Genomic DNA, 27,446 nt, shown 5'->3' with positions numbered 1-27,446 from the left:
AAAATAACTTAATTTGAATTTTTTTACAAAGAAATAACAATTTAAATTATTTCTTATATCCCTTAAAAATACTAATTTAATATTAAAATAAAATATTTGTTATTTCTTTTAATAAAATTCTTTTAAAAGAATAATAAATGCGATACTTTAATAAGAAGGAGAAAAAATAATTAAATTGATGTCTACATCATTAAACATATAAACAACACCACCTATAGATAACTTTATCAAACACAATTTCTTGTTTACATTGATAGTTTCTTTTCTCTTTATGTAGTTTATTTAAATATTATGGAAATTGCAGATATCAGATAACCTCTCTCAGCCTCCATTTAATTCACGTAGAATCATTAGTCCACAAAGACATGAGATTGTTCGAAACTTTCTGTTCAAAGACCTTGAGGCTTTAAGTGTGAAGCCATTCCAACGGCAGAATCAATAACAAGCTGATAAGAAAATAAAAAATCGGAAGCATCATTTATTTTCAAAGCTCTAAACTGTTGTAAAATCTCTGGGTTATGTACCTGGTGAAAATGCCAATCAACTTTACAAAAGATTTCTTTCTGAGATTTTATCAAACTCCTATAATCCTGCACAAGTTTACACAAGTCCTGAGTAGCAGCAGTATCTATTCCAAAGCTTTAGCAATTAATGCACGTTGAGATAGTTGCTGCTCATAAAGCTCCCGGAATACTTGGTATTTGGCATCATGATACTGCTTCAACTTTGGGTCTTTTGACGGATGAATAACCTGGAAAAGAGTCAGGTTAATTACATTGAATCAAGTGGATATTAATAAAAAAAATACATGACGACAGAGTAGAACAGTTTGCACAAGTCTTAATCCCAGGTTAGCAGCTACTTACATTTTAGAATATCCCAGGTTAGCAACTACAGTCCTCTCAGTTTGCACCCTATTTTATTTTATATAGTAACATACAACTCCTATTGATTTTGAAATTAACGAAAGCCAATCCATGTACCGTTGACAATAAAATAGCAAGTTGTTACTAATCAAACATACTAGATAACTATTCAAAACATATTGACTAGTAAAGGCAGTGCTGCATAGAAAAATAAATTAATGTAGTTTAAGGCTATGCAGAGGTGGTTATTAATGTAATCAAACTTCAACCAAATGATTAGACCCAGGCAGTGCTAAAATATGGCATAAGAAACAAAATGCAAATGAAAACTCATTTAGGCAATTTCTGCAACTTCTTCTCTATAATACACAAAACACCAAAACTTTGAAGGAGCAATGAGGTAAAGTCTACCATGGGTTGTCGGATTCTACTATTAACTTCAAGCCTAGATCTTAAGCAAGGGCCTTTAGACTTATTTATTCACAACTGATCTATAAAATTTTGTAGCATAATTGAGGTCAACGTCATTGAAGTAATACTTCCTTCGAAGTCCTTTTGTCTATTTTTCTCATTTTTTTTAGAGGGGTGGAAGAAAGTGGAGGGAATGGGACGAACCAAGAGAAAAATAATGACTAATAGGAATTCCAGCAAAAACAGAACGCACAAGAAAAGTTGCATTATGTTTTGCACTGACTTAAAACCTCTCCCCTAATCATTTATTATTTTTTTTATAGTTATATGTCATAAAAGTTATGAATTGAACTGAAGATTTAGAAACAAGAGCTCATGCATCCCTGACCGGCTGCATTCAGGGCCATCATGGCCTCACTGAGACCAGCATATTTTGCGGCAACAGCACCAAGAATAACAACACCTAATACTCGTGGTAGTACAATAGGGCAACCTACACCAGTCCTGAACAAGTAAGTATTAAGTTTATTAACATGCACACAACACTGAAAAAATAATAGAAAAGCTATTATTCTCAAAAATAGTCAGAGCGAGCTATCATAGTCTTACAATACTGAATTTAGTGCATGTCTCTTTAATTGTATACATGTTCTAAAAGAAAAATTTGTTGCAATCCCAACCTGCACAATTCTCCTAACTCTGAAACTCACTATGAACCTGATATCAAGAAAAATAAAATTCAAAGAATCACGAGATTTAGTGTTTTGGTCTAACTTTTATAATTTCAACACTCAAAAGGTATTTCCATAATTTCTAGCTTTGCAAGGGGAATTTCTGTAATTTCCAGTTTTGTTGGAACAATAGTTAAAATTCATTTTTAAAAGTCTTTATTTATTTTAAGTGCGAATTAGAAGTTTAACTTAATTTAGTAGTGGTAGGATTAGTTTAGTCTATAAATATCTAGGTTTATAACAATTATTATTAAGAGTTTTCCAAGTTTATTAACAAATATTTCCTGCAAATTGTTGGTCTAGAATTGTGTGTTTTAATCTTCTTTAGGTGTGATCCGAAACCTTCTAAGTCTTGACTCTTAGAAGTTTTCTTGTCATTTCTTTTCTATTCCTCTATTTCAATATCGGAATTTCTACTAAATCAGATATGAAATTCAATCTTAACCTTTATTTTTTCAAGAAATCAACATAGAACAGGTTTCCTAAATTCGTCCTACATCAAAACCTTATTGGTATGAACTATACAAGGTTCAATTTGAGGTTTCATGAACTATTCAAGCCACCAATTCAAGATTAAAAGACTTTCCTAACAACGTATATTCACAATAATTAATAACTAGTGAACATTGAGACTTCACCATACATTATATCAAACTGGGAAAAGAATAATGAGAAGAAATTGCAGTGGCAACAATGAAACTTTATAAAGGCTATCCATTGATCAAAAGAATGCACTATAATTTTAAAATCAGTGGGAAAAATTTTAAGATGTGAAAAATATAAAGAGATTATGAAGATAAGTACCAATAATATCTGTATATTCTTGAACAAACACAGTTTCTTGAAAGGCCACTACATGCAAGCAGCATGTCACCTGCAAGGGAAGAAGATATACAAGAAAGAACAGAAAGTGTTAAAACAAATTACATATGGAGGTATAGCCATCATTCCACTAACTAAGAAACACATAGCTGAAAATATAAACAACTACATTATAAAACAAATCTCATGATAATACAAATCAACTGAAAGTTTGAGATGCAGTTATATATTTAAACATAATATTAAACATGTCATTACAGAAGAATAAATGCGTGAAGATTAAAAGCAATGCTTCTTACTTTATGACCATGAGCATTGCAATGCTCCACAATATGGTGTGTATCGTATGCAATACCCCGCATGGTAGCAAGGTATGAAAGAGCCAATTGTCTATCACTAATGTAAAGGGTCATGCCATAAATAATTCCCTTTACCTTTGGATATGCAACAAGAGATCTGTAGTATAAAGAATTTAAAAGCTCAATGATTAATAAAAACAATTGGGCACTATAACCTGAAAGGGCCTTATATTCACTAATCGTTGACCTATTTCCATGAAAGTCGGGAAGGACATGTACATCTTGTGTTAAAGCAGCAAATGCAGCATTTAGGTCATCCATTATAGTCCTCAAAATATTGTTCAATAGTTCGAACAATGAAATGTCTGGAAGACAAGTAATATATGATCAAACATAGTTATTAAAGGTGCATAATTAGGTGTATGCTTGAGAGACGTGACATGCAAAAGAGAAGAAAATAAAAGAATAAAACTTCTGAAAGAAATTGAAATTTTAGACAGACGTATATATATTTATATAATCAAGAAGAGGAACACTCTCCATGATCCCTACACCACCAGCATAAGCATCAAGCAGTGAAGTCCCAATAGGAGTTCCAGCTTCAGGACCTAGTTCCTAAACATATAGGCAAATACTTAAAATAAATAATATAGAAATGTCCCGTAGGTTTATGGTTGACAATGTGAATTCTAGCATAGATAAAGGTTATGTGCCAAAATTTTAGCATTTAATCAAATGCGACTTGGTCAATGGACCTCAACGAAGCACCATCTGAAATCAATGTGAATTCTTCAGTATAAAATTTCTTGCCTTTGCAGCTGCAAGAGTCAAACCAGAACCCAAAGAATGACCAGGGAAAGCTACACTTCATCATGTTTGATGTCAGCACGTGTGTCGCCCAGGACCTTTTATCATGACTTCTGCCTGTTGCATACCTTGATCCACTACTATTCGAATAGCATTTCCTACTGCGGTTTGAGCTGCAAATGGCGTTCCTCTTCTTGTGCCCCTGAATCCACAAGTGCCGGCATGCTTTGCTTCTGTTTTTATAGATACAAAACTATGTTTCAAATTGTATAATAAATAAACTTTATCAATATGCATCATAAAAGAAGAAAGTGTTATAATCGGATAAATCATGGAGGTGAGGATGTATTCTATTGCTATGCTCATTCAACATAAGAATCTATAAGTGACACAACCTGGAAATCAGTCTTTAACATAAGTTCTAAAAGACACTTTCCTTATGTTGATGGCAAGTTTTAAATAAAGTATCATGAAATTGATATCAAAACCAATGCAATAATAAAAGATCTAATCAGATTATATCAGACTGCATTAGACACCACTTTCAACTTAAACTAAGGGCTTAAATCCCATAAATTCTTGTATAGAAGCCTGTCAGATATTCATTAAATTAAAAGGGGTAATTGCAATTTTCCAAACTAGACAGCAATCCAAAGAAACAAGGAAGATCCCTAATTCTAGTTTAGAAAATTCTCTCCGTGTAGTCCCTAGAAAAATGGCCATAGGTCAAGATCCGACCGTTGGATCAAAGTGCCATTTTATACCCATAAACTACACAGACAGGAAACAACATACCCAAAAATCAATCATTCATGTGTCGTAGAATTTGGCATATTAATTTTCAAATTTGACTATCAAGAAAAAACTTAAAACAAAATTCAGGGCTTAAGCAAAAAAATATTAAAATCAACCTTTAATTACAAAACCAAAGCTCCCACCAGCAATGTATCAACAAATATATCACATACTAATCACATGGCATCAAAAAAATAGATTTTCTCAAGCAATTAATCGGCAAATATATCACATACATAATCAACAAACTGTCATCTATGATAGATTTCTGAGGCTCTACTCAAAATTGTCTCAAAAAATTCTAGGAAGCATTACTAGTACCATCTTTTCCATATCACAAGGACATTAAGTCTAGTTTCATTTCTAATTGGTCTTCTGCCATTTGGAAAAGTGAACAAAGAGGACTAAATAAAACATTATAGATACGCAATCTGTCAGGTCAGATTGACCATAAAAATCTAATACTCAATTTTACTTCCAAAACAGCAGAATTAGGCCTTCCACAAAATAAATAGTTTTAGAGGATGGATCAAAGTTTCTATAGGTTCAGATTTCGCCTCATTTGGAGTTGTGGAACTCTAGATAATGCTCAAACAAGTGGACTGTCACACACGGGACTGAAATCCGAAATTCCAATCAAATTCACACTTCGAAGGACCAACCTAAAATTTACATAATTTGGCATAACACCAATCTAACATCTCATGCCACAATACAAAAATTAAGCCATAAACATAAAATCAAACATAGTACAGTCAATAATGATCATTTAAAGTAACCCAAACCCTTATTCACTTCATGCAACTAAATAAAATTAAAGAATAGTTACTAACCTAATCATGGAGATAGTAACAAAATAAGAAAATTAAGAAGTTATAATTAGCCCAAGAATCATTCTCAAACAATGTAACTCTTGGAGTTGATAGCTTCAAACTCATCATCAGTTCTCCAATTTAAACTCTAAACAGCCTTCAACTTCGCTTGTGCCAACCTAATCCTTATGTACTTCAAGCTTCAATCTTCAAGTATGGATCAAATCGTACAAGCATCAATTTCCAATCCAATCATAATATCACATACCTAAAGGATGGTGAACAGTAAAAATTGGATTTAAAGAATAGCTAGGAGAGCTATGGAGTTGGATTTAATCAAAAAAGCCTTTACCATTGACATACAAAGCGATAATCAAAGGAAGAGGATGGTGAACAGTAAAAATTGTAGAGAATATATAGCGAGAAAAGAAAATTAGGACATAAATGGTTACTTGAGATATTAAATTTAAAAACATAAAGAGATATTAACTAAAACTAAATTGGTATGTTCTAACTTACTCATGCAAGAGGACATGCGTCTCTACAATATCCACTATCCATGCCATATTTTCACTTTAATCCTCCTATTTAATGAAAACTAAACTTTTTTCTAAATAATTATCTTGATATACTTAAAGAATAAGTGTCGTCTATATATTTTGCCACCTCAAGTACCATCCCACTATCAAGCTATAACCGTTTATTATTAACAGAAAAAGTATTAACTCATATAATATTTTCCTCCTCCAAATTTTGTTATCTCATGAAAATCACTTTAATCCTTAAATCCAAAATTAATTAACAATATACACATAATTTATTTAAAATTCAAAAGTAAAAGTGTAAACTACTACAATTAAATTCTAATTATTTAATAATTTTCTTGTAAATAATCATTTAAAATAACAACTCTCACCAAAATAACCCTAACACTATGAAATTACTAAACGATAAAATTTAAATTGCTGTAAATTTTAGTATAATTTTTCATTTTCTCTTGATTTTAAACTCGCAACATTGTGTTTGAGACCAACAACCAATATGTTACTCGATGTATTTGACATGTGAATTTTATGATGTATGAATGAACATGTGCGACTCAATACATATGCAGACTACTGAAAGATCGTCAGACACAAGGCTCAAGTTCAAAACTTAGAAAAATGACAACGCTATTTGAAAACAGTTTCAATCATTTTTTTCAATGCTCATAATATTTTGGAAGCTATATAGAAACATCTTTATATATAGGTTCATTTCAAACTCTAATGGACCATGATTCTCTGAATATTGGACTTTTGAACCCTCTAGTAATCCATCAAGAAGGAAAGTAATTTCTAAGTAGAATAAAGAGAATGAAAGCCCAAAGGTTCAATCCTCTGAGTAAAGAATCACTCATGCTTACTTGTTGTAGAATGTCAAAGTTATTACAGAACACCCTAACATAAACAATATGATAAAAATGATAAACATAAAACATGTTATTTTTCTATCAATTAATGACCAAGATAACAGTAGAAACCTCTATTAGTCACCTAAAAAACATAGCTTTCTGCAAATTAAAGCACAATAAAAAGCTAAATATTTGTTGTGTTGGATGTATGTATATTTCGTGAAACGTGTAATATGATCTGCATTGTAAATTTTGACAAGAAGATTAATTTACTGGTAATTTTTTTGCTTCTATAATATAACTACATCTCCCAAAGGACATATAGATAACCGAGAAGCAACCAATGATATAGAAGAAAAGAACAATTGGCAAAAAAGCATTCATGCAAGTTGCATGTTTGAATCTTACTAGCATACATGGAAAAATTACGAGGGGCAGTAGCTTTACAACCCGTGAAAATTAAGCTACTCCCTCCTAGTTTGTATCGCAGAGCATTTCAGATAAAAGTTCAAGATATAATACAAGTAGAATCATGAAAGTATTGATATTTAGAATCAAATTAGTCATTGTTTTAAGCAACAACTATTAAAAACAAAGAGATCTAACTATTGCTTAATATAATTATTATATCAACATATTTAGTTACATTATGTATAATTTCCATCCAACATCTAAATTCCAGTAAAATCTCATCCTAGCAAACCCATTAGCATAAAAATGCACAAGTCTCATGCGTTGGCAAGAAAATAAATGGTTTCTGTTTTTTTGTATTGTGATAAATATTAAATTCAAGCAGTTGCCATTTATAATTGATACCATACTAATATCATTTCAGAAATTTGAACATGTGCAAGTTCAATATCAAAACTTCAATTAGAGAGACAAAGAAGAAATAATGTTAAAATCACACATTGTCTTCATAGAAACAAAACATGCAAAAGATACAATTTACTAACTTTTACATTTCAATCATCACAAATTTTATTTATTTAAAAGGGATGCTTTCTTACTGTGTGAATGCTCCACAATATGACGTGTACCATATGCAATACCCTGCACGACAGCAAGATATAGAACATCCAATTGTCTATCACTTATGTCAAGGATCATGCCACAAATAATTCCCTTTGCTTTTGGATCTGCAGCAGGAGACCTGTAGCATGAAGAAGTTAACAGCTCAAAGATCTATAACAAAACTTAGGCACTATAACCTGAAAAGGCCTTTCATCACTAATCATATACTTGTTTCCATGGAAGTTGGGAAGGACATGTACATCTTGTGTTAAAGCAGCAAGGAATGGAGCCTTTATGTCATCCATTATAGTCCTCAATTTATTGTTCAGTAGTTCAAACAATGATATGTCTGGAAGACAAGAAAAAGTGATACAGGATCAACCATAGTTATTAAACGCGGGTGCTCAGGGGTGTGCCTGAGAGACGTGAAGTGAAACAGTGAAGAAAATAAAGAATTAAACTTCTGAAAGAAATTAAAATTTTCACACACATGTACATATTAATACAATCAACAATCTCTTATTCGTAACAAATGTTTGACAAAAACCGAGTAAATAAAAACTTAATGCTAAGACACATGGCACAATTAACAATTTAACTTGGGACAAAGATAATGGTAGCATCAATAATTTAACATGGCATAACTAAAAATCAACATGAAAAGGAAAAGTTATTTTGCTGCTTGTAAATGTAGGATGTGAGGTTTCCAAAAAAGTAGAGAGAAGAGGAAAGAAAAAAAGAAAAGAGGTTGTGAGAGCCAAAGAGGACAGAGAACTGAGGGACAGCAGAGACAGAATCAAAAGTTCAAGGACATCGTTTTATGGATTGAGCTAATGAAAGACTATAACAAATGAAAAGCAAGAAAAGAAGGAGGAACAATTTGGGTTTAAAAAAAAATAAAGGTAAAATTGGAGTGAGAAGAATAGAAAAGGTAGACTAAAAAAGAAAACATAGAAGAAAGATGATGACAGAGAGATAGAGGAGAAACCGAGTATTGTGATGTAGAATAATTCTAGCAGCAACCTTTTATCCCCCTTCTGATCTAAAGCAACATGGGTTTCTTTCTTTCTTAGAGTTGGTTTTTTTTAATTTGGTATGCATGATCTTCATAAGTTCACTTGCATATTGAGATTAATGCTGGAGATTGTATAAATATGGAAACAGTTAAAGAAAAGGGAAAAAAATAACTTCAAACTAAAAAGCTCGTGCCCACATCTCCCACCTTTTAGTGTTTGAGGCATTAGGGCTTATGCCTCGTGCACCTTTAACAACTATGGGGATCAATTAAGCCTCAATACTACGTAAAAAAGTACTAAATATAATTTAGTTAAAATGAATATGCTGGAAACTGATATCCTACTCTAAGAAGCAGTACGGTTTGCAAGGCGGGGAGAAGCAACATGATTTTCTATGATGTAATCTAATAATACACCAGTAGCACTCTACCCACCCTCTGCAAGCCAATACTCAGGGATCATTGCTGCAGGAATTAAAGAAAAGAGGCCTTGAGGTTAAGTTCAGCAATAAATTCCTGTGGACAAATAAACTCTGACTTTTGATTAAAGTATGATAATATGTTTGCATGTCTGCACATCCATTGTCTTAAAAATCATTTCATTATAACATTCATAATACTCCAAAATGATAGCACACTGTAATAATTTTCAGAGAGACAGATATTGATATTAGAAATTGTAGATGTTACTGACCAAAAAGGTCCCCAAACTCCAAGAATGAACAGCTTGCTCTGTGATACAGCCATATGACAAGTAGAAGTACCACAGACTAAAGCCATATGATGACATATTGCTTCCTTATCATGCTCTGTAAAGAAAAAGTTTATAAGAAAGTGAGGAAGTATCTTTTTTCTGTCACAGGACTTAACAGACAATAAAGGTAACAGATCTATCTTTCATTCCAAATGACATAATACCTTTAACATCAGAATCTATGTCAGGAAGAGGAACACTCTCCATGATCCCCACGCCACCAGCATGAGCATCAATCAGTGAAGTCCCTACAGGAGTTCTAGCTTCAAGACCTAGTTCCTAAACATACAGGCAAATACTTAGAAATGTACCATAGGTTTATGGTTGATAATAAATAAATCCACCCTCTACAGCCTAAATAAAGGTTATGTGCTAAAATTTTAGCGTCTAATCAAATATGTTTTGTAACACCCCCATCACATACTAACCAATAAACATTAGCCAGGAAGCATACAAGTGTCGTAGAATATATACTACAGGTAGATAGGTCAATATGTAGGTTGTTAAGAATCCAGACACAAGGTTATTAATATATAAACATATGATTATACTTAAACATCATTTAACAAGTATTACAAACATCTTCTTATGCCTTATAAGGCACACTTCCATATATATCACATAACTGCATACAAAAATGCATCAGGAGGAGACTTCACAAAACTGGCCCAACTTGAGAATCGCTAAAAGCTAGACTTCGCATACAACCAACGGATGCACTACTATTTACAAACCTGAAAGAAAAATTTTGGAGAAGGGTGAGCCTCCATTTCGGTAAATAAATAATCAACATAATCTATATCACATACACTTAATACAATTTCCACCCAATCACATAACTTTCCATGATATTCATAGTTTAGGTATAAAGTCATACCATTCTACTCAATTCATTACAACCATCATAGAAGAAATACAATTCAACAATTATGGTTAGTTCTCACGGCTTGTGGATCCCCTTTAATGTGCTGCTCCGCCTCATCCTCACATATCACACACGTAAGTCGCCCGCCTCATCTCACATTATACACTTTTATAGCCTCTCTAGGCTTTAGCCTCCCAAGGCTTTATATATATATATTTTTTTCATAGGGAATCCACCATTCACATGCACATATGCACTTAACATCACAATTCAATCATTTCACTTATATCATATTTCAGCAATAACAATTGTTCCACTCAACACCAATCATTTCCATCTCAGTCATTCAAACATAAGCAATATTAAGCAAACGCAACCATTTGCGAACATTTGATTAAATATATGAACATAGCAAATATTAACTATTTACTTACTCAAAATATACTTATTCCTTTAGCATATAAGAACCTCCTTTCTCCACAACTTCCTTTCCGGGCCTTTGAGTACTGTCAACACATTCATCAATTCACATTTCATGCATATTACAAATATTCATGTAAATGCGAGTTCTAATGCATTACAAGATCATCCCTCTCTAATTCATAGGTCTAACTCTTCCTCTAAGACTCTCAATTACTGTTTTAATATCCTATAAACATTTCCCATCTAGTTAAATACCAATATAACTCAAATTAACATCAATAAATTGCATAAAACTAATCTCCAACATTTCTGTTTTCTAGACAGAATTTAGTACCAAGGTATATTTATTGCTGGGCAAAATTGGCTTAATACAAAATCTCATATTAAATTGACATATCCATTTATGCGTCTAGTTTCATCTCCAAGAAGAATTACTCAATTCCGACTTCTATAGATTTAATTATTTTCAAATTACTGAGCAAGGGTCATACAGCTAGTTGTACCCGAGCAGCAATCTATTTGCTCAATTTAAGCAACCAAAACGGCAAAATAGCAAAATCACAAAACTACAAAGTTATAGAGGACTCTTTAAACTTTCCATAGACACCAATTAAGCTTAATTTGGACTTATATAACCCATGTTATGCCTAAAATACAGAATATCAAGGTTGCTGGAATTTTGACAGTTTTCTATCTTAACATACTTAAACTTAAATCAAGCTTAATCTTTATGCAATCATTCAATACTCTACTAATTCATGATAATCAGACCTTTAATTAATCAATGAGACCATCAAATGAAGTTTTTCTAATTTGTAATCAAGAACCCTAATGACAAATTAATAACACTCAAGTAACAACTTACCAATTTCAGCTTTGGGTTGCTAATATGCTTAAATCCTTTAGCTTTAGCTTGGCTCCTTCAATAGTTGGCAAAATCCTATCTTAATCTTAAGTTTTCTAGGTATTCCACTCCTCTCTTATTCCAAATTTTGTGTTTTTGGCCATGAACGAATTTTAGAGAAATGAAGAGGTAAAATGAGCTTACTCATGGTTCCAATTTCCAATATTCCTCTCTTAATGCCACCACCTACTAAACTATTTTTATCACCCTAAATTAATTCTTACTAACCATATATAGGTACTAACTTTTAATTGTATCTTTTAAGTCCAATCTATTTACCCAACCTTCAACTATTGGTTCAATTAAGTCTTAAGGCTTAATACACATAACCCAAGTACTTAATCAACTTATCTAAATTAATAATCTAATATCATGCTTCTTATTCTCTACTTATAATTAATATATATATGTTCTCATAAAATAAAATATCATTGATATACCATCATATGCCCAATGATTAAATGTAAATGCACATAACATGGATGATGAGAAAATGCAGGCGTTACAACTCTCCTTCCTTAAGAAATTTCAAATTTTAACAACTCACCAACATTACAATGGAATAGATGCGGATACTTCATCTCATATGCTCTTCTACTTCCCAAGTTGCTTCTCTTGGTGAATGATGACTCCACTTAATTTTGACCATAGGAATGTCTTTATTTCTCAATTTCTTAACCCTTCGATCAAGAATTTCTATCGGTTCTTCCACATATGTCAACTTTCCGTGATTTCTATCTCCGGCTCGGAATGATATGACAAGGATCCGATCTATATCGCCTCAACATAGAAACGTGAAAACATCATGAATAGAAGACAACTCGTAGGTAATGCTAACCTATAAGCCAATGGTCCAACTCTTTCAATAATTTCATAAGGTCCTACATACCTCGGACTCAATTTCCCTTGTTTACCAAACCTTAATATTCCTTTCCATGGTGATACCCGCAAGAAAACTTTATCACCCACAATATATTCCATTTCCCTTGATGCAAATCAGCATAACTCTTTTGTCATCTGTGCTACTTTCAAATTCTTTTAACTATCTCTATTTTATCCACTGTTTCTTGTACCAATTCGGACCTTCAAGTCGTCTTAAACCTTCAACATCCCAAAGAACTGGACTTCTACATTTCCTCCCATACAAAGCTTCATAAGGAGCCATACCGATACTAGAATGAAAACTGTTATCATAAATTCCATCCGTGGTATGTAATCATCCCGGTTACCCTTGAACTCAAGTGTGCAAGCCCTCATCATATCTTCTAATGTCCGAATAGTTCTTCCGATTGCCCATCTGTTTGAGGATGAAAAGTCGCATCGAAATGAAGCTTAGTACCATATGCTTCGCAAACTCTCCCGAAACGAAGTAAATCTAGGATCCCTATCCGATACAATAGATATAGGCACACCATGCAATCTAACAATCTCGAAATATACAATTCAGCAAGTTTATCAAGTGAATCTGTTTGTTTCACGGGTAAGAAATGAGCACATTTAGTAAGTCGATCAACAATTACCCAAATAGCATCATGCTTGTTAAATGTACGGCAATCCCATAACAAAATCCATAGTAATCTTATCCCACTTCCACACAGGTATAGATAAAGAATGAAGTTTACCTGCGGTGCACGGTGCTCTCCTTTCACTTGCCGACATGTCAAACACTTACTCACAAATTCGCCACATCCTTCTTCATTACCACCAATAATAAGGCTTCAAATTTTGTACATTTTGGTACTTCCAGGATGCATTGCATAAGGTGCATAGTGCGCTTCATGCATGATTTCCTTTCTCAAATTTCCTACATCGGTACACATACACGATTTCTATTCAATAACACACCATCATCTTTCAACACAAATTGTGTATTCTTTCCTTCTTGTACTCTACCCTTCATCCTTTGCAAATAAGAATCTTCACACTGCATCTTTAATTTTATCTCCAATCAAAGGCTTTACTTGTAATGTGGCTAACAGATCATTGTCATAAACATAAAACTTCACATCCATAGCTCTAAGTGCAACTAAATATTCTACATTGTAGCAAATCATACTTGAAAATTTTCCAACGACTTCCTACTTAAAGCATCGGCAACAACATTTGCTTTCCAGGATGATAATCAATAGTGCAATCATAATCCTTCGGAAGCTCAATCCATCTTCGTTGTCTCGGATTCAACTCTTTCCGCGTAGGGATATATTTCAAACTCTTATGATCGGTAAATATCTGAAATGTCTCCCGTATAAATAATGTCGCCATATCTTCAATGCATGTACAATACCGCTAATTCAAGATCATGTGTAGGATAATTCAGCTCATGAGGTCGCAATTGTCTTGAAGCATAAGCTATAACCTTCCCATGCTGCATTAAGACACATCCAAGTCCTTGCCTAGAAGCATCGATATACAACATAACCTCCATTTCGGATGGCAATGCGAGTATCGGTGTAGTAGTAAGCCTTTTCTTCAACTCTTGAAAATTTTGATCACATAACTCCGTCCAACGGAATGGCACATTCTTCTTTAACAAAGCTGTTAGAGGCTTAGCAATAACCGAAAATCTTTACAAATCTTCTATAATAGCCTAACCCAAGAAAACTTGAACTTGAAACATTTCTAGGCGGTTCCCATTCAATAATTGCTTTAATCTTTGATGAATCTGGTTGCACTCCATGTTTAGAAATAATATGCCCTAAGAATGCAATTTCCTCCATCCAAAACTCGCATTTGTTGAATTTTGCATACAACTGTTTTCCCTCAAAATCAGAAACAATTCTCAAGTGTTGTTCATGCTCTTCCGGGCTTCTAGAGTAAATCGAATATCATCAATGAACACAATAACAAAGTGATCTAAATATGGCTGGAAAGTCTTGTTCATCGTTGACATAAAAACAGCGGGAGCATTTGTTAAACCAAATGGCATCACAATAAATTCATAGTGCCCATACCTTGTTCGAATCGTCTTGGCAATAGATTTCTCTTCAACCCGGAGTTGCCAATAACCGATCTTAAATCAATTTTAGAGAACACAGTTGCACCTTTTAACCGATCAAGCAAATCATCAATTCTCGGCAATGGATATTTATTCTTCACTGTAATCCTATTCAATTGCCTATAATCAATACATAATCGCATACTACCATCCTTTTCTTCACAAACAGACTGGTGCTCCCAAGGTGAAGTACTTGGCCTGATGAAACCTTTATCAAGTAACTCTTCTAATTGCTTCTTTAATTCTTTCAATTCTAATGGAGCCATTCTGTATGGTGCAATGGAAATAGGTGCGATGCGGATGATGTCAATCTCAAAATCAACCTCTCGATTTGGTGGCAAACCGGGCAAATCATCTAAGAATATGTTAGGAAATTCTCGACCTTTGGAATGTCTAATACCCTGGACTGACCTTAGTAGTATCTATAAAACTAATTAGATATGCTTCACATCCATTTTTAATTAACGACATGCGATTGCTGAAATCAAACAATTAGGAATTGTCTTCCTTTCACCCACCATTACTATTTTCATTTCTCCTTGTATTTCCATAGCCACTTCCTTCGTTTTACAATCAACAATAGCATGATTTCTTGACAACCAATCCATCCCCAAAATAACATCAAACTCTAAGATTAATAACAACCAAATCGCATGTAGTTTGACACTATCTACTACTACAGGACATGATCTCACTATCGATTTACTGATAATACCCCGGCAGGCATAGATACATATATATCATAACCTAATGCCTCTATATTAGCATGAACATGCGATGCAAAATCATGTGATATGAATGAACATGTGGATCCGGGATCAATAAGAACATGTGCATCGAATCATGAATAGAAAGTATACGATAACAATTTCAGGTGCTACAAATGCTTCATTTCTAGTAGTAGCAAATACTCTAGCTTGTGCTTGTGGTTGACCAATTTGTTCGATGGTGTTGCTGAAATAGTTAAACTGCTCGCCACCTCTTCCTCTCCTGAACCAACTGGAATATTTTCACCAACACTACCGACCCACTGTATAAGATTCTCCAGCATTATTTCTTCTCATAGGACAATCTCTAGAATAATGTCCTGGCCTACTACAAGTAAAACATACTATTGGTCTAGGTCCCCAACATTCTCCAGTATGTCTCCTGTTGCACGTAGGACAAACAGGAGCAAACCCTCTTGGTGAAACTTGTCCTCCCTCAAGTCTGGATGAATTGTATCCACCTCTACTATAAGGTACTATGGAGGATCTACTAGACTGACCACCAAACCCTCGTCCACGATAACTACTCCGCTGTGAATTAGAGCCTCTAAACGAAGAAATACTAATATGTCTTGGAGGATTACTATAAGCACCAATGATCTTCTTCTTTTAGCTTCCATAGTATTCCTTTCAAATGATGTTTCTTGACTCTCAAAGCGGCTTCAATTGAGGCATTGTAATTATGAGGTTTCAACGCCATTTTCTCACGAATGTCAAGCCTCAAACCCATCTCAAATTTCTTCCTTTCAGTTCTTGGTGGCTATTTCTTCCGGTGCATACTTACATAATCTCACAAATTGAACTTCGTACTCTGCAACTGACATATCATTCTGTTTCAACTGAAGAAATTCAAGCTTCTTTCTGTCTCTATAAATTTCTGGAGTATACTTCTCAGCAAATTCTCTCAAGAAATCATTCCAAGTCAAAGTCATTGGTCGATCTTTGCTTCTTAAAACTGTTTCCCACCAATCAAGTGCATCTTTTCTATTAAAGATCGTATATAGAAGCCTTTGTTCGGATGTGCAATTAAATCTATCCAACACCCTTCGTATTTCGTGAGGATCGGTAGTACCTTGAAAACATTAGCACCTTGTTTCCTAACTCTTTCATAATTCTTATCTATCATGACCTTTTGTTGTTGAGTCCGAGCGGTGCTTGTTGTTTGCCCGTTGCATCGGAAAATCCATAAACTGTTCCATAACATTTTGTACATTCGATTGTGCAGCATTTTCGAATGTAGCTCATGCTCATCATGTTGATCATGTTCGGATGCATTTTCATGACCATGCAGACTCTAATGACTTATCCGGGCCGTTCTGTTCTCCTTGTCTCTCCATCTATATATATGAAATGCAAATATTCGGTCAAGTTCAAAGAACATATATCATATGCTTAATGATGTGCAACATGAATCTACTCCCAATGAATCTAATCCCTGCTCGATACCACTAAAATGTAACACCCCATCACATACTAACCAATAAACATTAGCCGGAAGCATACAAGTGTCGTAGAATATATACTACGGTAGATAGGTCAATATCTAGGTTGTTAAGAATCCGGACACAAGGTTATTAATATATAAACATATGATTATACTTAAACATCATTTAACAAGTATTACAAACATCTTCTTATGCCTTATAAGGCACACTTCCATATATATCACATAACCGCATACAAAATGCATCGGAGGAAACTTCACAACCGGCCCAACTTGACGAATCGCTAAAAGCTAGACTTCGCATACAACCAACGGATGCACTACTATTTACAAACCTGAAAGAAAAATTTTGGAGAGGGTGAGCCTCCAGCTCAGTAAATAAATAATCAACATAATCTATATCACATACACTTAATACAATTTCCACCCAATCACATAACTTTCCATGATATTCATAGTTTAGGTATAAAGTCATACCATTCTACTCAATTCATTACAACCATCATAGAAGAAATACAATTCAACAATTATGGTTAGTTCTCACGGCTTGTGGATCCCCTTTAATGTGCTGCTCCGCCTCATCCTCACATATCACACACGGCTCGCCTCATCTCACATTATACACTTTTATAGCCTCTCTAGGCTTTAGCCTCCCAAGGCTTTATATATATATATATATTTTTTTTCATAGGGAATCCACCATTCACATGCACATATGCACTTAACATCACAATTCAATCATTTCACTTATATCATATTTCAGCAATAACAATTGTTCCACTCAACACCAATCATTTCCATCTCAGTCATTCAAACATAAGCAATATTAAGCAAACGCAACCATTTGCGAACATTTGATTAAATATATGAACATAGCAAATATTAACTATTTACTTACTCAAAATATACTTATTCCTTTAGCATATAAGAACCTCCTTTCTCCACAACTTCCTTTCCAGGCCTTTGAGTACTGTCAACACATTCATCAATTCACATTTCATGCATATTACAAATATTCATGTAAATGCGAGTTCTAATGCATTACAAGATCATCCCTCTCTAATTCATAGGTCTAACTCTTCCTCTAAGACTCTCAATTACTGTTTTAATATCCTATAAACATTTCCCATCTAGTTAAATACCAATATAACTCAAATTAACATCAATAAATTGCATAAAACTAATCTCCAACATTTCTGTTTTCTAGACAGAATTTAGTACCAAGGTATATTTATTGCTGGGCAAAATTGGCTTAATACAAAATCTCATATTAAATTGACATATCCATTTATGCGTCTAGTTTCATCTCCAAGAAGAATTACTCAATTCCGACTTCTATAGATTTAATTATTTTCAAATTACTGAGCAAGGGTCATACAGCTAGTTGTACCCGAGCAGCAATCTATTTGCTCAATTTAAGCAACCAAAACGGCAAAATAGCAAAATCACAAAACTACAAAGTTATAGAGGACTCTTTAAACTTTCCATAGACACCAATTAAGCTTAATTTGGACTTATATAACCCATGTTATGCCTAAAATACAGAATATCAAGGTTGCTGGAATTTTGACAGTTTTCTATCTTAACATACTTAAACTTAAATCAAGCTTAATCTTTATGCAATCATTCAATACTCTACTAATTCATGATAATCAGACCTTTAATTAATCAATGAGACCATCAAATGAAGTTTTCTAATTTGTAATCAAGAACCCTAATGACAAATTAATAACACTCAAGTAACAACTTACCAATTTCAGCTTTTGGGTTGCTAATATGCTTAAATCCTTTAGCTTTAGCTTGGCTCCTTCAATAGTTGGCAAAATCCTATCTTAATCTTAAGTTTTCTAGGTATTCCACTCCTCTCTCTTATTCCAAATTTTGTGTTTTTGGCCATGAACGAATTTTAGAGAAATGAAGAGGTAAAATGAGCTTACTCATGGTTCCAATTTCCAATATTCCTCTCTTAATGCCACCACCTACTAAACTATTTTTATCACCCTAAATTAATTCTTACTAACCATATATAGGTACTAACTTTTAATTGTATCTTTTAAGTCCAATCTATTTACCCAACCTTCAACTATTGGTTCAATTAAGTCTTAAGGCTTAATACACATAACCCAAGTACTTAATCAACTTATCTAAATTAATAATCTAATATCATGCTTCTTATTCTCTACTTAGAATTGTACCATATATATGTTCTCATAAAATAAAAATATCATTGATATACCATCATATGCCCAATGATTAAATGTAAATGCACATAACATGGATGATGAGAAAATGCAGGCGTTACATGTTTGGTCAATGGACCTCAACGAAGCGCCACTTGAAATCTATGTGAATTCTTCAATACAAAAATTCTTGCCTTCGCAACTATAGGAGTGGGACCAGAGGGAAAGACAAATTTTATTATTATAAAAAAATATCAACCTAGTTCTTAAGTACAAAAGAAATTAAATTTAAAGACTTAACTTATCTAAAATTCTAAAATATTAAAATATAGCTGATGTAAACTTTCTATGGAAGAGAAGATTACACGCCAAGATCAATACTTATAAGGTTTGCCAAAAGTTATTTGTGGAACTATCACCCTTATTTATAAAGAAATAAGATCAATAGCTATAATGAGATGAACTTAATTAATCATAGAAACTAACAAGTTAATAGAATTAAATTAAGGTAGAAGTGAAATCAAAACCTAAACAATAAGCTTTAATCTCAAGAACATTTAAAGAAAACTCTTTAAGCAAAAGCAAGGTTTTCTATTTAATCAAAGATATATGTAATCTTTTGCAGAATTACATAGCTCTATTTATAGAGTTTAAATAATTCTAATCCTAGAATGACTAGGATATGCGGCCAAGACTCCTAAATAAATAAAACTTAAAGTAAAAGAGTAGTAAACTCCTATTTTGACTTGGACTTGTTAAAATAAGACTCCTATTTTGATTTGGATTTTGACTTTGAATATTCAACCTTGGACTTGGGCTTTACGTTTAGGCTTGAATTCAACATAAATAAGATCTGATCTTCATGTCTTCACGTTGGGCTTTAATCCATGAATGAAATACAATTAATCAAAGTTGAATCTTGATCTTCTAAGTCCAACTCACTAACCTTGCTTCTTGAATGCATCTTGTCTATCACGTGGACCATGAAAGAACATAAGGCAGCCTTGAATCTCTTGCTTCTAGCTCGTGTGATTAGACCCTCATACTTCAATGGATCCATTCGTGGCTTGCTTGGCGGTGAAGGATTAGCCTTGATTTTATCAATAGCCTACTTCAATTAAACTCGAGTTATTTAATAATTTTCTCATAAAACAATCATTTAAAATAACTATCAACAAAATAATCAAAACCCCATGAAATTATTAAATAATAAAATTTAAATTATTATAAATTTCTCTTATAAGTACACCCTAGACCCATAAATATCCCTAACACTACGTTATTTAAAACCTCTTTAAGCATCCACGCAACTGTGGCACAATAATTATTATTTAAAGCCTTCCTGACCAATCACAAACAATTCACCAATAAGCAATCATATTATTATGCACTCGCAATCACCATACAGTTTACTGTGATGAATCGAGTTTCGAACGTCATCTATATATAGAACTTTGATCCATCGAGTCTTGTTCGAACCCTTCAATATACTTTAATAATTCTCAGTAAAATATATTTTAGTATACTTTTCATTTTCGCTTTGATTAAAACTTGCAGCATTATGTCTGAGATCGACCGACCGATATGCATGTTTTTTGTAAGACTAATTAACATCATATTAAATATACGAACACACACAATCACATCAACATCAATAAACATCAAGCAACACTAATCAAAATAGCAATAACAAAGCACTTGTAGGCTAATATTACTTGCCAAACATGCGCCTATATCCGATGATTACCCCATCGTCTAGGAGGTTCTAACTCAATCCCGTTTTGCAGTGAAAATCTACTTTTTTCACATAATGTATGCGCGCATATCATCTTAATCACTAAGTCTCATCAATCTCACTCGCATTTAAATGCATGCTTATTGCAAAGGTGAGAGGAGAAAATGCATATATATACATATATGTATAATGTACAACTGGCAGTAAGACGCTCCAAAACTAAGCTCCATCCATCACGCTTAAGTATATTATACATACTTTTCATTTTCACTTTGTTTAAAACTTGCAGCATTATGTCCGAGACCGACCGACCGATATGCTACTCGACGTATTTGACATGAAAAATATATCATGCATGAGTGAACACGTGCGTCTCGATGAATGTGAAATATACTGAAAGACCATCAGACACAACACTCAAGTTTAAAACTTTGCGAAAATGATAAAACCATTTCGAAAATAGTTTCAATCTTCTTTAAAATGCTTATAATACTTTTGAAAATTTATATCTTCATTCGAAGTCTCGTGGATCATAATTCTCTAAATATCTAACTTTCAAGCTCTCTAAATCCACTAAAAATATAATCTTCTAGTAAACTGAGAGGGTCCCCACTTTCACTGTCAAATCAGTCTAATAAAGAAAGATCAAACACAGACAATCACATCAATATCAATAAACAGCAAGCAACACTAATCAAAATAACAATAACAAAGCACTTGTAGACTAATATTACTTATCAAGGATGCCCCTATGTCTGATGATTACCCCATCGTCTAGGAGTTTCTAACTCAATCCCGTTATACAGTTAAAATCTACTCTTTCACATAATGCATGTGCGCATATCATATTAATCACTAAGTTTTATCAATGTCATTCATATTTAAATGCATGCTTATTGCAAAGGGGAGAGGAGAAAATGCATATACATACATATATGTATAATATACTACTCACAGTAAGACGCTCCCAAACTAAGCTCCATCCGTCGCGCTCAAAGAGCTTGGGGCTTTAAGTGTGAAGCCATTCCTACAGTGGAATCAATAACAAGTTGACAAGAAAATCAAAAATCGGAGGCATCATTTATTTTCAGAGCTCTGAACTATTGTAAAATCTTTGGGCTATGTACCTAGTGAAAATGCCAATCAACTTTACAAAGATTTCTTTTTGAGATTTTATCAAACTCCCATGATCCTGCACAAGTTTTCACAAGTCTTGATTAGCAGCAGGACCTATTCTAAAGCTTTAATTATTAATGCACGTTGAGATAGTTGCTGCTCATAAAGCTCACAGAATACTCGGTATTTGGCATCATGATACTGCTTCACCTTTGGGTCTTTTGATGGATGATTGACCTGGAAAGGGTCATGTTAATTAAATTGAATCAAATGGATATTAATAAAAAAATATATGACGATAGAGTAGAATAGTTTGCATAAGTATTAATCCCAGGTTAGCAGCTACTTACATTTTAGAATATTGGTTTAATGTTTAATCAAGTGAAGCAAGCTGCATATACCACCCCCCACAGTCCTCTCAGTTTACAAATATTTTTATATAGTAACATACAACTCTCTATTGTTTTTGAAATTAATGGGAGCCAATCCATGTACCGTGGACAACAAAATAGCAAGTTGTTACTAATTCAAAACATATTGACTAGTAAAGGCAGTGCTGAGTAGAAAAAAGAAATTAATGTAGTTTAAGGCTATGCAGAGGTGGTTTATTAATGGAATTAAAACTTCAACCAAATGAGTAGACCCGGGCAATGCTAAAGTATGGCATGAAAAACAAGCAAGTGAAAATTTATTTAGGCAATTTCTACAACTTCTTCTCTATATTACACAGAAACACCAAAACTTTGAAGGAGCAATGAGGTAAAGTCTGCCATGTGTTGCCGAATTCTACCATCAACGTCAAGCCCTAATCTTAAGTAAGGGCCTTTAAATTTATTTATTCACAACTGATCTATAAAATTCCTTAGCATGAGTGCTTTGCAGGTCAATAATATTGAAGTAATACTTCCTTCAAATTCCTTTGGTCTGTTTTTTTTCTTAGAGAGGTGGAGGGAGGTGGCAGTAATGGGATGAACCAAGAGAAAACAATGACTAATAGGAATTCCAGCAAAAACAGAAATGCACAAAAAAAAAGCTGCATTATGTTTTGCACTCACTAAAAACCTCTCCTTTAATCACTTATTGTTTTATACCTAGTTATATGTCATGAAATGTATGAAGATATTATTAGTACTTATCTTCACTCTCTTTATTGTTTCACATCTTAAGATTTTCTCTCTGTAATTTTAAAATTAGTATGCATTATTTTGATAGATGTAGCCTTTGCATGTGAATTTTCATTTATGCCACCGTGCGATGTTCATGTGTAGAGACGAGTTAAGAATAAGACGGTTGGTTTATGTGCTGGCATTCGGATGAAGGAAAAGATTGGGATTTGGTTAACAGTGTATATTCTTGCCCCTGCTGTAGCTACATTGTTGCTTATCTGGTTCAACCATTGCACCAAAAATTGTTGATACATGTGCATTTACTTGCATTTACCTCGGCCGCAATTTTTTCTAATTATTTCTTTCCCAGTTTGATATAATGTATGGGTGAAGTCTCAACGTTCACTAGTTATTAATTATTGCGAATATGCTAGAAAAGTCTTTCAATCTTGAATTGTTAGCTTGAATAGTTCATGGAATCTCAAACTGAATTTTGGATAGTTCCTACCAAAAAGGTTGGCGCTGAGTTTCAGAGTTGGAAGAACTAAGCAGGTTGATGTGCAGACAAATTTTTCTTTTACAACATGTATAAAAATTAAAGAAATATGCACTAAATTCAGTATTGTAAGTCTATGATAGCTTGCTCTGACTACTTTTGAGAATAATAGTTTTTATTTTTCAGTGTTGTGTCCATGTTAACAAACTTAATGCTTATTTTTTCATGATTGGTGCAGGTTGCCCTATTGTACTACCACGAGAAAGTGAGTCTATGTTATTGGGTTGGTGCTGCTGCAAAAAAAAATATGCCACTTTCAGTGAGGCCATGAGGGCCCTGAATGCAGCCGATCAGGTATGCATGAGCTCTTGCTTCTGAATTGTATGTTCTTGGACAGACACAGGATTTTTTGAAAGGCCACCACATGCAAGCAACATGTCAATCTGCCAGGAATAAAGATATAAAAGAAAGAACGAAAAGTTTTAAAACAAATTACATTTCGTGATATAGTCATCATTCCATTAACTAAGAAACATATAACTGAAAAGGTAAACAATTACAATATAAAACAAATCTCCTAATAACACTAGTCAACTAAAAATATGAGGTCCAGTTATATGTTTATACATAATATAAAACATGAAACTGCAGAAAAAAAAAAGTGCATGAAGATTGAACGAGATGCTTTCTTACTATGTGACTATGAGCATTGCAATGCTCCACACAATATGGCGTGTACCACATGCAATACCCAACATGGCAGCAAGGTAACAGCCAATTGTCTATCACTTGTATCAAGGGTCATACCGCAAATAATTCCCTTTGCTTTTGGATCTGCAACAGGAGACCTGTATCATGAAGAATAGCTCAAAGATCTATAACAAAACTCAGGCACTATAACCTGAACAGGCCTTTCATCACTAATCATATACTTGTTTCCATGGAAGTTGGGAAGGACATGTACATCTTGTGTTAAAGCAGCAAGGAATGCAGCTTTTATGTCATCCATTATAGTTCTCAATTTATTGTTCAGTAGTTCAAAAAGTGATATGTCTGGAAGAGAAGAAAAAGTGATACAGGATCAACCATAGTTATTAAAGGCCGGGGCTCAGGGGTGTGCCTGAGAGACGTGAAGTGCAATAGTGAAAATAAAGAATTAAACTTCTGAAAGAAATTAAAACTTACACACACATGTACATATTGATACAATCAACAATCTCTTATTCATAACAAATGTTTGACAAAAACCGAGTAAATAAAAACTTAAAGCTAAGACACATGGCATAAATAACAATTTAACTTGGCACAAAGATAATGGTAGCATCAATAATTTAACATGGCATAACTAAAAATCAACATGAAAAAAGAAAAGTTATTTTGCTGCTTGTAAATGTAGGATGTGAGGTTTTCGAAAAAGTAGAGAGAAGAGGAAAGAAAAAAAAAGAGGTTGTGAGAGCCAAAGAGGATAGAGAACTGAGGGGCAACAGAGACAGAATCAAAAGGTCAAGGACATCGTTTTATGGATTGAGCTAGTGAAAGAGTATAACAAATGAAAAGCAAGAAAAGAAGGAGGAACTATTTGGGTTTAAAAGAAATAAAGGTAAAATTGGAGTGAGAAGAATAAAGAAGGTAGAGTAAAAAAGAAAACATAGAAGAAAGATGACGACAGAGAGATAGAGGAGAAACCTGGTATTGTGATGTAGAATAATTCTGGCAGCAACTTTTTATCCCCCTTCTGATCTAAAGCAACATGGGTTTCTTTCTTTCTTATAGTTGGTTTAATTTAATTTGGTATGGTTGATAGAAATGTACCATAGGTTTATGGTTGATAATATTTAGAAATGTACCATAGGTTTATGGTTGATAATAAGTAAATCCACCCTCCACAACCCAAATAAAGGTTATGTGCCAAAATTTTAGCGTCTAATCAAATATGTTTGGTCAATGGACCTGAACGAAGCGCCACTTGAAATCTATGTGAATTCTTCAATACAAAACTTCTTGCCTTCGCAGCTGTAGGAGTGAGACCAGAACCTAGAGGATGACCAGAAAAGCTACACTTCGTTCTGTTTAAATCATATGATGTTAGGTTACCACTGTAAAGAAGAATAATAAATTGCTAAACGCGGAACTAAAATAATAATGTTTAAAGCTAACACATTGTGCTTTTCTTTTTTATAGTTAACTAGCTTTACCCACATAGCAGCATGTGAATATTAATAGTTGGACTCATTATTGTCCACATAATAAAAAGTAAAACAACTATTAAATTTAAAATAAAAACAAATACTACAAATTGACTAAAATGGATTAACGTGTTTACTGTTCGAATTTGATTGCACCCAACTCTAATTTTGATCCATGTAATTAAGCATTTGATATTTTTAATTAAATTAACATAATTTAAGTAGAAATATAGAATAAATACTTATATCATATGAAAATAGTAATAATGTTGCTAATAGTTCTTTTTCCTAATTTCTTCTAATAATGATCTCAGGTGATTAATATAAATATAGAAATTGAAATGGTAATTAATTATTTATAAGAAACATTTTAAGCTAAATTGTGATCGGTCCAAGCATGTACTATAAAATAACAATTTTTAAGATTCTAGAATTAGATTGAAATATACTTAATGATTGAAAACCCTAATGGAATTGAACTTCTAGAAGTAAACTTGTATTTAATGAATTATTAATATAATTTATTATTAAATTAAATTAATAATGACTAAATTAAGTCAATTAACTATATAATTAATAAGACCATATCAGTAACTTCATTTGTTCCCCCCTTTTCGCACTACTATATATATATTATAATAAGTACGTTTCAAATTGTCTTTTAAATAAACTTAATCAATGCAGCACCATAAAAGACGAAAATGTCATAATTGAATAAATCATGGAGGGAGAGTGTATTTTATTGCTATTGTTCATTGAATCATAGGAATCTATAAGTGAGACAACTTGGAAAACGATTTTAACATATAAGGGTTTGAAAAATACATTCTATATATTGATGGCAGTGTTTTAGATAACAATTTCATGACTAATATTAATATCAAAAGCAAACAATGGTATCAGAACTAATCACATTATATCGGACCGAATCGGCCACTGCTCCCATGTTTTAAAATAATTTTCATTTGAATGTGTAAATTTATGGTATAAAGATTATTTAAGATATTAAATATACAAACAAAAGGTAAAATAAAATTGTTATATTCTAACTTACTCGCAAGAATACATGCGTATCCATGCCATATTTTGCTTTTATCCTCCTATTAATTGAAAATTATTATCCTAATTATTGTCTAATAAAATATATCTTCGATATAGTAAAAGGAAGTGTCTCCTCTACAGATGTTGTTACCTCAAGTAACATCCCACTATCAATCCATTACTGTTTACTTATCCATCCATCAAAATTAGAAAACATAAATCCACTAACAACCATTATTAAAAAAAAATTAATTCATATAATATATCCCTCTTCTAAATTTAATTATTATAAAAAAATATCAATCTAATTCTTAAGTACAAAATAAATTAAATTTAAAGACTTAGCTTATCTAAAATTCTAAAATATTAAAGTATTGCAATTAAATTAGAGTTATTTAATAATTTTCTCGTAAAATAATCATTTAAAATAATTATCAACAAAATAATCAAAACACTATAAAATTATTAA

At 32.9% G+C, this 27,446-nt stretch overlaps 1 pseudogene; it reads right to left on the bottom strand.

The window, feature by feature from the left end:
- Positions 1-628: 628 nt before the first annotated feature.
- Positions 629-27,019, bottom strand: LOC125368985 (annotated as a pseudogene).
- Between the last annotated feature and the right edge of the window lie 427 nt (positions 27,020-27,446).

The sequence above is a fragment of the Ricinus communis genome, unplaced genomic scaffold (genome assembly GCF_019578655.1).
Source record: "Ricinus communis isolate WT05 ecotype wild-type unplaced genomic scaffold, ASM1957865v1 Ctg31, whole genome shotgun sequence".
NCBI lineage: Eukaryota > Viridiplantae > Streptophyta > Magnoliopsida > Malpighiales > Euphorbiaceae > Ricinus > Ricinus communis.
The sequence above is the reverse complement of the archived record's forward strand: the minus strand, read 5'-3'. Positions and strand labels throughout refer to the sequence as shown.